At 52.7% G+C, this 11824-nt stretch overlaps 1 protein-coding gene and 1 long non-coding RNA gene across 4 annotated transcripts in view; one reads left to right on the plus strand and one right to left on the minus strand.

Moving 5' to 3' along the window:
- The window catches only part of LOC145531098 (uncharacterized), a 43309-nt gene extending 38562 nt beyond the window's left edge, over positions 1-4747 (plus strand). Inside the window, exon 3 of the long non-coding RNA XR_014072184.1 lies at positions 1014-4747. This is a non-coding gene — a long non-coding RNA (uncharacterized LOC145531098). The remainder of the gene's footprint in view (positions 1-1013) is intronic.
- The window catches only part of CARD11 (caspase recruitment domain family member 11), a 108732-nt gene extending 102566 nt beyond the window's left edge, over positions 1-6166 (minus strand). For all 3 annotated transcript variants that reach the window (XM_081552676.1, XM_081552674.1, XM_081552672.1), the window contains exon 1: positions 6000-6166. The gene's annotated coding sequence lies outside the window, so the exon portion shown is untranslated. The remainder of the gene's footprint in view (positions 1-5999) is intronic.
- Between the last annotated feature and the right edge of the window lie 5658 nt (positions 6167-11824).

An 11824-nucleotide genomic window follows, 5' to 3' on the forward strand; every position in this document is an offset into this window, starting at 1 on the left:
ATCCACAGCAGGACGGACACAGAAGGGCGGTAAACACTCCATGTAGCGCTACGCGGGGAGGGAGAAAACCCGAGGACGGCTACAGACACGGCGCATCAGGCTGAGACACCAGAGCACGCCCCGTGCGAGGCCGTGGCCGTGACGGTCAAGGACGGGCAAGGGGCTGGGGGCTTAGCGACTGGGAAGGAGGATGAGGACTGCCCCCGCCCCCCAGGCCTGGGAGGGACCCAAGTCTTGATCTGGGTGAGCCGCTGCGGGGGTGTGTGTGCCACGCCAGCCCCAGGGACCTCAGCTCCGCGACAGCCTCTGTGTGCGTGCTATGCCTTCATGGGAAACAAATCCTCTTTCTTTTTTAAACCAATCAATTTTGCCTTTCAACAGGGCCGGGGAGGCCCTCTGATTTCCCTTCCTGTGACACAACTGACATCAGAACTGCAGGAGGCAGTTTCTTCCTGCAGTCCATCCAGGTGGGAACCAGGATGGCTAGGATCAGCTGGACAGAGCAGCGGGGGACCAACCCTTGCTGTCTCTTCCAAACATGGCTTTTCCTTCCTCTTTTCTTAATCAGAAGGAAATAACAGCTGCTAAGGTAAAAACAAATGGAAAAGGACACGACATGAAAACTAGAATTTTCCCCTTCATCCCCCAACCCCCATTCCCCATCCCCCCAACCCCCACTCCCCAGACGTCCCACCACAGCGGTTCCTTCTTTCTTTTTTCTTATGTCCTTTTTGTTTTGGTTTTTAGTCTAATAGTTTGACTTTCCAAAACCAATTCCCTGAAGTCACTGCCTCTCTGCCTTCAGCTGTGCTGATACAAGACTGATTTTACTTTTGCTTTTACAGGTGACCTTCCTCCTTACTCTTTATAAAGTCTTTGGGGATTTTCTTCTTATCCTTGGAGTTCTGAAATCTCACCAAGGTGTGTCTAGGTGTAATTCTATAAAAAAAATTTTTTTTTTGTCCCATGCAGTTTCTTGTACAAGCTACTGTTTTGTTTTGTTTTTCTTCTAGGGAACGCCTTATGCCCCCATCTCATTCCTGGCCTCACAGAACTCCACTGTATGGATGGACTTTGCTTTTGAAGAGCATCCGTGTGCTTTCAAGCTTTTCCCCATTACAAACAATGTACAATTCACATCTGCATGCGAAGAAAAAGATGGACATGTCTATTTGTGAGATAATGTTTTAGAAGAGGAATTCTTGGGTTTATTCACTTACCATGTCAGTAAATATTGTCAAATCCACAGCGCATTTGACGTGCCTGCTTCCCCTTCCAAGTTTTTTAATCTTTGCCAGTCCGACAGTGAAAAAAGGTGTATCTCTGTTGCGTTAGTTTGCATTTATTCATCGTAAATTGATCGGTCTGTTCATGTTCTGTTTGTTCACATCCTTCAAGGATTTTTCTCCTGGGTCCAGGTCCCTACTTCTGAAGTTAGCAAACTACGGTGGGGTGCCCACCCCCACACCATGCTCCCTGCCCCACTGGCCACACTACAAGGACAGCGCTGAGCCGTGTCCACGGGGACCTTCTGGCTGTCAGAGCCTCAAACATTCACTACCTGGGCCTTTACAGAAGAAGTTGGCTGATTCCTGCACCTTCCTGCTTTCTTCTGAGAGTTCTCTGTAGATTAAGGAAGCAGATCTGTCCGACAAGAGTTCAGCTTTGGGTTAAGTTCTTCACTCTGCTGTACCGCCCACCCGCAAAATAGCCAAGTCACAGGCGAGCTTTTAACAGCAGGAGCGCTCTTATTTGGAAACACTCTGGTCTGTGTAATTTAGGGGTGGTAGTTCCACACCTGGGTGTTCACTGGAAGGACTGATGCTGAAGCCGAAGCTCCAATATCTGGCCACCTGATGCGAAGAGCTGACTCATTGGAAAAGACCCTGATGCTGGGAAGGACTGGGGGCAGGAGGAGAAGGGGACGACAGAGGATGAGATGGCTGGATGGCATCACTGACTCGATGGATGTGGGTTTGGGTGGACTCAGAGAGTTGGTGATGGACAGGGAGGCCTGGCGTGCTGCGGTTCTTGGGGTCGCAAAGAGTCGGACACGACTGAGCGACTGCACTAAACTGAACTTCCACACGCACTCTACACACGCGGCAACTGAGGCTCAGAGACATTCAGTGACTTCCCCGAGGTCATGCAGCTAGTACGCGGCAGACCCGGCATGGATGCCCTTTCTGCCAGCTCCACGTTCCGTAGATCTTTCCACTGAAGGATCGGCCTCTCGGTGGAGGCCGGCCCAGTGCCAGGGGAAGGCACTGACCGTACGCAGCAGTCGGACAGGTGGTGCAGGGGCCCCTGCAAGCTGTGAGGTGTGTGCACAGAGCCCGGGGCCCCTGCGGGCTGTGAGGTGTGTGCACAGAGCCCAGGGCCCCGCCTCGTGTCTGGTCCTCCAGAGTATGAGGACGCGTGTTTCAGAGGTGGACGTGGGGTGAGAAGGAAGGTGACGGCCTGGACACAGAAACCCCCGGGGAGGATGGAGCCCTCGCTCTGGCTCATCCATCAGCGGGGAGCTGGGGGGACCAGAGGACCGCGACAGAAGAGATGAGCTTGGGGAGCTGGACTGCAGGGCTGGACCAGCAAAGAGAGCGCGCGCCAGAGAAGGCAGGAACAGAGAACCGTCATTACCCCTCGGCGCGTGACCATTACCCCAATGTGACAGCGACCATTATAACCTCAGGACCATTATAACCAAAGGGGCTACCCTCCTGGAAATAGTCACCCCATTAAAAGCACCAACCCACAAGCAGGAGTTGCTCAAGGAGACTTTTGGGGATGCCGCTCGGGGGGTGTTCGTCACAGGTAACGCCCATGAGCCCCGTTCTTCCAGAGCATAGTGGCTGAGAATCTGCCGATGCAATTTTTCTTGAGCAGAAAAGCATTTTAAGGGGCTTCCTTGACAGTTGTCTTTTCTTTTTCTTTCTGTTCCCATACTTAAATCCATTCAAAATGTTCTAGGGCTTCCCCTGGTGGCTCAGACAGTAAAGAGTCTGGCTACAATGCAGAAGACCCAGGTTTGATCCGTGGGTCAGGAAGATGCCCCTGGAGAAGGGAAAGGCAACCCACTCCCGTATTCTTGCCTGGAGAATTCTATGGACAGAGGAGAATTCCATGGACAAAATGTTCTAGACCCACTGGATAATGCAGTGTTTCTACAGGATAGATTCCCTTCCATCCTCACGGTTGCCCTGCAAGGTTGGGACTGCAGACCAGGAGACCAAGGAGGGGGTCCACCCAGCGCGGGTGGGGGAAGCCGCACTCCAGCCCCAGGCCCCGACCTCAGTATCCACCCTCTCACACCCCTCGCATCTCAGGAATGACAACGGCAAAGGTAGTCGTATATACATCTCGTTTTCTCATTTTATGTTTGGTGTAACTGATGACCCTGAAAATAATCACTATTAATGCACAGGTGGGCAGTCGTGACTGGAAGCCACATCTGGGCCCCAGCCCGAGGCTCCTTCCCGCCCGCCACTAGGCCCCCGACACAGAAGGTGGACCGTGGACCTCCTGTTGCCTCCCCACTCGGTCTGATTCTTTTGGAAATTTTTGAACTTTTTTTTTTGGCCGCAGGGCATGTGGGATCTTAGTTCCCTGACCAGGTATCGCACCCGAACAAGTCCCTCTACAGTGGAAGCGCAGGGTCTCAACCACTGGACTGCCAGCGTAGTCACTGATCTGACTTCTTTTTAACACACGTTTCACATATCTGATCACATTCGGTGTTGGCATGGTCATCTGGGCATCTGACCCACGTGGGACCTCACCATTGTCCAGATTACCAGGGTGCACTGTCTTCAAGGCCAAGTGTAGGCACAAAGCAAGAGGGACCAGACAGCAGTTTTAAACTGTCAGGAGGAGCTCCGTTTATCAGCCTTGGGTCCCTTTTCATCATAAACATCTGAACACTGGACTCGATGTGGCTTTTCATGCATGAAGCGACATAATCACCGAACCAGAAACAGCCTCCAGTCCCGGGAAGCAAGGCTTCCATCGGGAGGGTGGAGAAACGCATGTCGGAAAGCGGAGAAGGGAGTTGGGACCTGCCAGTGCTGGCTCTCCCTGAACCTTCCACTGATCCGCAGTGGGTCCCACGCTCGCCCTCCGCCATCCACCCTCCTCTCGATCCTCCCCATCTAGTCTGAGTCTCCGCCAGCCCCTGGTCACGGCAACACAACTGTACGGCTTGAACTACTCAGAGGGGGACATCTGGGTTCCACCTTGCTTCTGCTGTGTCCCGAAAGGTGCCCATTAACTGACTCAATCCAGGGCCGTCACCTTGAGAACAAGAGTTAGGTTTACAAGTCATTTTAAAAGATCACATAAAGGATTAATGGATAAACACGGGGTCCATGCCTACCACCGAGTATTATTCATCCTTAAGAAGTTAAGAAACTCTGACACCTGCTACCACATGGATGAACCTTGAGGACATGATGCTCAGTGAACTAAAGGACGAACACTGTAGGATTCCACCTACATGGAGCCCCCAGAGGAGTCAGATTCAGAGAGGCAGAAAGTAGAAGGGGGGGTACCTGGGGCTGGAGGAGGGAGACCGGGAATTAGTGTTTTAAGGGGCCAGAGTCTCAGTTTGGGAAGATGGAAAGTTCTGGACATGATGGTGGTGATGGTTGTACAACCATGTGAAGGCACTTATTACTCTTGAACTGTATACTTAAAAGTGGTTAAGACTGCAAAGTTTTTGTCATGTGTATTTTACCACAATTAAAAAAAAAATCACACAAAGGAACAGACTCGGGTCTGGTGGGGCCACCAGACTTCCTTTTTGATCCGGGCGCTAATTCAAATGCACAGACATCCAAACCATTTTGCTGGGGATGGGGGAGGCTGAGTCCCAGGCTCCCTTGCCCTCTCGTCAGCCAGGGCCCACAGCCCAAAATGCGACTGTTGCTTCTTTTCCTGGCCTTGGGGATGGAGGGAAGTGCACACTCAGGGCAAAGACAGAGGGCAGCATTTTGGCTAAATTCCTGCCCAGGCATTAACCCAGGGCTTGAGATTTCTGGTGCTCATTAATCACAGGGGAGGCACCCACTAACTCTCTGGGGCTGGACCAGCGAGCGTGTCTTTCCTCCTGGGCGGCTGCAGCAGCCTTACACCTTCAGGAGAGCTGGCAAACGTTAGGAGGGGCCTTTCCGTATTACACATCAGAGGCTTCCAGGGCAGGCTGGGCAGAGATGGGTTTGGTCCAAGACCAGGTCTGAGCAGACCGCCCTCTGCTAGCGCTCTGCCCAGGTGCCAGGAAGCTGGGAGCCCAGACTCACGCAAGCAGGCCCCACTCCCTGCACCAAAACCGTCTCCCCCAGGGAACCCTTCTCCCCGCCCCGGGAGGGTTCAGGACACCCTGGCGGGTGGGGACCTGGGGGGTGATGCGGGGCGGCTTTGCAGCCCTGGCAGCGCCCTGGGCCGGTCGGTGTCCGGGAGGCGGGTACTCCAGGCGCGAGGCCTCTAGGGACCCATCCTGGCTCTGCGGGGGCGCCAGGGCCTCACCTCGGTCCCCGCGCTCCCCAGGCCCCTCCCCGGGGCCCCACCTTCTCAGGAGCCTGCGACTCAGGCCTGGCTGTGGTCTGGAGACTTCCTGTCCTTTAAGGTCTTAGACAAGCTTCTTTTCCTCCCTCTGGGGCCCCCAGGGGCGCCCGGCCAGCCCGCTGCCCCCGACCACCGCCCCCACCCCCTCTTTTCACCCCTTTGTTCTCGGAGGGGCGGGGTGGGGGGGGACGTCGCCAGGCGGGGCCACTCAGAGACCGACGGTCCGAGAGAAACCCAGAGGCGAGATAAAGTGGAAGAAAGAGAAAAGTTTCCGGCGGGCGGAGGGAGGTGGAGATGGAACCAGAGGAGTGAGAGAGCGAGGCACGCCGGACCCCTCGGCGCCCCCCACACCCCTCGACCGCGCCTCCCTCCTGGACCGGCCGCCGCCCCAGGGTGGCCCCCGCCCCCCCCCCGGTCCCCACCCCCGCGTCCGCCGCGCCTACCTGGGCCGCTCATGCTCCGCCAGCCGCAGCGCCTCCTCCGCGCAGGCCGCCGGCTTCCTCTCGGGGCCCCGGCCCTCTGGCCCCGCCGCCCGGACCGTCCGAGGGGCGCAGCCGGCCCAGGGGCTGCAGGGCCGGGAGGGTGCTGCGCGCCACCCGGGCAGAAGTTCGGAGGCCAAGGGAGGCAAAAGAGAGAAAAAAGGAGAGAAAGTGTGTCATAGGCTGGAAGGGGGAGGGAAATGCAAAACCCGACAGGAAATGAGACTAAAAAAAAATGCAAAAGGTTAGAAAAGAGATAAGGAAGGGGGGAGGGGCGGGGCCTGGGTGCCGCCGGGGTAGGAGGGCGCTAGGGGGTGCGCTGGGTGGGCTCTGGGCCCCGGGGGCTGCCAGGAGACCCCCGCCCCCGCCCCGCCGCAGGCCTGGGGCGGCCCTGCCCCCCGCCCCGACCCGGTTGGAGAGGCTGGACCCGCGCCTGGGCCTCAGCCCGCACCCAGCTGCGACCCCAAGGCTGCCGACACCGGCCCGGAGCCCAGGAGCGGCCGTGAGAAGGGACGCCCCGTGGAGGATGTCGGGGGCTCAAGGCTGGCGGTCGAGGCGACGGGCCCCTTCCGAGACCTCCCAGAGGCATCGCTGCGATTTGGGTGGGTGGGGGGCGGTTGGGAGGGCTGGTCCCACAGAAGAGTGGGCAGCAGGGCACCCCCGGGGCTCTTCCTGCCCTCAGCCGGAGTTCTGGAAGCTTCCTGGGGCCGGCTGGACGGTCAGCACACACCCACCCCGCCTGGACACTGGCTGGTGACGGAGTCCGCCCTCCACCCACCCATCCCCCACTCGAGCTCTCAGACCCAACACCTGGAGGGGAAATTGTGACTTCTGGATGCCACCGGTTTAATCATTTACCCCCAAAGCTGTGACACAGGCCCCCTGGGTATGTTGCTCTCCCACCCAAGGGTGCATCTGAATCGTGAACTTAAGAATCCGGACAAACCTGGCAGGGTCCGGAGAACTCTGGGTTCTAGTCTGCTCACCGCGGATGCTGCAGTTTCCCCAGCCACCCCCCCCCCCGCCCCCCGCTGCCTCAGTTTACCCCTTTCTTCTCTCCCTCCCCCACCATTTGATTCCCCTGCCCTCCCAATACAGCTGGAGAACTTTCTGTCCTGTTTTAAGTGTTTTAAGTTCTCTGAGTAAAGTTCCTTGAGCTCCTGGAGGGAAGGGCACTCAAGAAAGATAAATAATGCTGCGGTGGTCCAAGCACAGGAGAATGCTGAGTCGTGGCGGGTTTGAGGAATGCGGCTGATGGATGCACGTGGACCGGGCAGAAGGCAGACATAAGTTTGCTTTCTGCACAGCATGTTAAACCAAGTCATCAGGAACCGCAGAGAGAAAGTTCCTAAAATACACTCCAAGGCCGCCAGCATCCTGGTCCTTGGTCCCCAGTGACCCGCCGGGGAACCAGGGTAGAATCTTACTCTTGGTGAACCTTTAAATCAGGCTGTGTGGTTTTAAAGGGGAACGCTGGTTTTCCTCATGCAGGATATGAAGGGCAGGTGGGCCTTAAATCAACAAAAACTGCAAAAGTTCTGCAAAAAGCATGATGAATTTTCATGAAGTGAACACACTCAAGTCAACAAAAGATAGAACTTTGTCTGCACCCTGGAACCCCTCTTTACGCACCTCCCAGTTGTCAACCCCCTTCTACCAAGAATAAACTACATTCTGACCTCAAGCAGATCTTTTGCCTCTAATGTCCAAAAACTTCATATAAATGGAGCCATTCATAGATTCTCTTCTGAATCTGACTTTTTTTATCAATATCATGTGTTTCAGATTCAGTGATGGAATTACACGTAGGTAAGGTTTGTTGAAGACATGTTGTCTCTTTTTGTCTCTCAATACTTTATTAGATTTTTAAAACATTCTTAAGAGTTAGAAGGATTGTATAGTGAACCCCATATATCCCACCACCGAATTCTATAATGAACGTTTTCCTATATTTGCTTTATCACATATATACCCATCTATTCCTCTAGTCATCAATCCTTTTTTTTTAATGCATTTCAAAAGGTGATGACATCAACATATTTCACCTTTAAATATTTCATTAGGCATATCATTAACCAGAGAATTTTTGGGGTAAAATTTACATACAGGTTTTAACAATGTCATGTGATGAGTTTTGACAAATGTATCCACCATGTAGGGCTTCCCTGGTGGCTCAGCTGTAAAGAATCTGCCTGCAGTGCAGGAGACCCGGGTTCAATCCCTGGGTCGGGAAGATCCCCTGGAGGAGGGCACGGCAACCCACTCCAGTACTCTTGCCTGGAGAATCCCGTGGACAGAGGAGCCTGGCGGGCTGCAGGCCATGGGGTCACATGACTGAAGCGACTAAGCAGGAGCAGACCGTGTGACCCTGTGAAGACACAGAACCGTGTGGGGCAGCATGGCGGCTGCCGCCCACACGGGGCTGTTGAACGCTTGACGTGTGGCTGCTGTGAATAAGGAACCAAATTTTAAGTTCCACTGACTTTTACTTAAAATCTAAAAAACAGATATTTGATTCTGTCACTGGAAAACTTGTAAGCATGTTGGGAGCAACTTGAGAATATTCATCTACTTTTCCAACTGCAAATTTTACAAAAGCTAAATACATGTGAAGTATTTTCCAGGAAAACTGAGGAACTGTAAGTGTAAAAACTGCACCAGGCTTTGAAGACATGGTATGTGAAGAAAAATGCTGAACATCTCACTCCTAATTTCGATACTGATTGCATGTTGAAATGATAATATTCTGGATAAGTTGGGTTTAATAAAATACATTATTAAAATGAATTTAACATTTCTTTTTTAATGTTGCTACTAGAAATTCAAAATATTACATTTTTATGGGACAGCGTAGATATAAGGTAGACCACTAGCACCACCCAGAAAGTTCCCTCCTGCCCAGGCAGGCCCTTGAAAAACCTGATTCTTCTGTGACCCCAGGACAAAGGTAATTCAAATGTTTTTGAAGGACTCTGGTTCAAGACTGAACTAAATGCAAACACTCACCTCCTCTTTTGGAAACCTGCTGGAATGACAGCAAGAACCACAGGTGATGGGCTTATAGAGGTGTCAGGACTGGTGAACAGAAGGCAGGTGAACAGAAGCCCCCGCTCGGAGTGTGCAGAGGAGAAGGAGGCAGCAAAGATGGGAGTGGCCCTTTCACGGGAGCCCTTCAGGTCTGGCAGGCTTGAGGGGAGGGCTGGGTGGATGGAGGCGCAGACAGTGCCTGACGTTGGATGGAACCGCCGAATGCAGAGTTCCCGGGTCACTCCCGCCGCTGACCTCCCGCTGTGCGTCTTTAGCTTCTCCCCCAGGTGAAGCCAGAGGAGTATGTCTAAGGAAACTTACTCAGATGGTGGAGGGCTCTTGGGATGGGGGCAGCTGCCCGAAGAGACCCCTCCCCACGGGACACGTGGCAGAGCGGCAGCCTGCCTAGACTTCTCCCTGCCTGGGCCCCTGCTTGGGCGCATGCTAAGTTGCTTCAGTCGTGTTTGACTCTTTGTGATCCCATCAACTGTAGCCCACCAGGCTCCTCTGTCCATGGGATTTCCCAGGCAAGAATACTGGAGTGGATTGCCATGCCCTCCTCCAGAGTATCTTCCTGACCCAGGAATCGAACCCGTGTCTCTTATGTCTCCTGCATTGGCAGGAGGGTTCTTTAGCACCACCTGGGAAGCCCCCTAGGGCAGTGCCTTCTGAACTATCTGCAGTAAAAGACATCTCACCCCCCAACCTTAAAAAAAGTTTCTGATCTGTTACAAACTGATACTTTTGTGTAATATAATAATAATGAATTTAGAAAATGGATTAAAAAAAAAAAAAGATGCTCCAGATACAGGCCCGCTGATCACACGTGGTCACTGTAGCAACGTTATAAAGCTGGAAAGGTTTCCAAGTGCTCAGTCTTGATTTCTATTGTTACCTTCCTCGTCAGGGACCGGTGCACGGGAGGACGTGGGTCCTCAGGCCCGACTTTCCGAGGCGCTGCCCCAGAGGGAGGGCAGTCTGCCGGGCACCACGTCTGCCCTGAGAGCCCAGCCAGGCTCTCGACGGGGAGGTTGGGAAACAGCAGTCACCCTGGGCCTTTGAAGACATGGGCAGAAATCAGCAGTTTGAGAGTGAGAGACCGCACTGAACAAATAGCACAACCGTCTCCCGTGGGTGGAGAAGTGCGGAGAGCCAGGGAGGAATCAAAGCACAGGGACCCAAGAAACCCCCTAATGAGCGTCCTCGGAGAGAGGCGAGCGGAAATCACACCCACAAAATAGGATCGGATGGTTGTGAAATGGGCTGCCTGAGGAAAGCAGGTCATGGAAATTAAAAATGCAACTGCCAAAAGATAGGATAAATAAATGAAATGTAGTAGAAGAGCTGAAAGAAGATGCCTGTATAGTGTGTGTCTCCTAGGCTGGAAGCTGAAACAAAGGAAGCCCACGGGGATGGGAAAAGGGAAACAGAAAAGCTGAGATGTAAATGATCAACTCGAGAAGATCCTTGTCCACTTAGAAAGCGTGGCAGGCAGGGAAGGAGACACTGCGGGGAGGAGTTAGCCATGAAATGATGATGACGTTTGCTGGAGCTGAAGACTGACCTCCTTCTCCACAATGAGAGCTCCCGGCGAGAACCAATGTGACGAATAAAAACATCCGCCTCTAGATACATCCTCGTGAAATTTCAGGAAGGAAAAGGAAAAGATGGATAACGAGAAGACTCTGAAGTCCACGAGAGAGGCGGGAAAAAGCACGGTGATGCTGAGGGATCGGATGGGGCTCAGGGCTCTCATCAGCAACCTTCCAGCGAGGAGATAATGAAGGGCTGATTCAATGTTCTCAGCGAAACTTCCTTTAACTGTAGAGTTGTATTCAACCAAATCATCCCTCAAATGTGAGAGCAAAATAAACACATTCTTAGACATGTGGGAGCTTTGGATAACTACTTCCCAAGCACTTCTCCAGAAACACAATTACTTTCTCATTTTTTTAGTATTAAGAAATTGTTTTCTATAGGAAGTCTCACAGATAAACAGAGAACATGATATAATGAAGTCTCATGTAACCGTAAGATGGTTTTAATTATCAGCTCATCACCGATCTTATCTCTGCTCCACCATACTTTTCTCCAGTCCCAGACTGTGTTGTATTACCTCCCAAATATCACATAATTTCGCTTGTAAATATATAGGTATATACATGAAGAGAAAAGAATACTTAAAAATCAACACATTCACCCACGGAGTGTACACTACCGGGAGGGAACAGTGATGGGTACTGTGAACCCTGGGCGATTGTGATGTGTTGATGTAGGTTCCTGTACCGCTCTGATGGGGGTGGTTGATGATGCAGGCGGCTATGCGTGTCGGGGTGGGGCAGGGGGAGAAAATGCAGTTCCTTGAGAAGGTACTATTAATACCATGAAATGAAACAGAAATCTAAGAGAGAGGAAGACATGGGATCCAGGAAAGAGCGAAATAAATCCATGAAAACAATGAAAAGAAAGAGTAACAACTAAGTGTGTGTGTTAGTCACTCAGCTGTGTCTGACTCTTTGTGACCCCATGGACTGTAGCCCACCAGGCTCCTCTGTCCATGGGATTCTCCAGGCAAGAATACACTAGTGGGCAGCCACTCCTTCTCCAGGGGATCTTCCTGACCCAGGGATCGAACTCAGGTGTCCTGCACTGCAGACAGATTCTTTACTGCTGAGCCACCAGGGAAGCCCCAGTAACTATTCAGGAGACCTAAAAAAAAAAAAGTGTCAGGATGTATCTGAGTTTTCAGTCAGATCTTTGCT

The sequence above is a fragment of the Giraffa tippelskirchi genome, chromosome 13 (genome assembly GCF_054371585.1).
Source record: "Giraffa tippelskirchi isolate mGirTip1 chromosome 13, T2T-mGirTip1v1.2.pri, whole genome shotgun sequence".
Taxonomy (NCBI): Eukaryota; Metazoa; Chordata; class Mammalia; order Artiodactyla; family Giraffidae; genus Giraffa; species Giraffa tippelskirchi.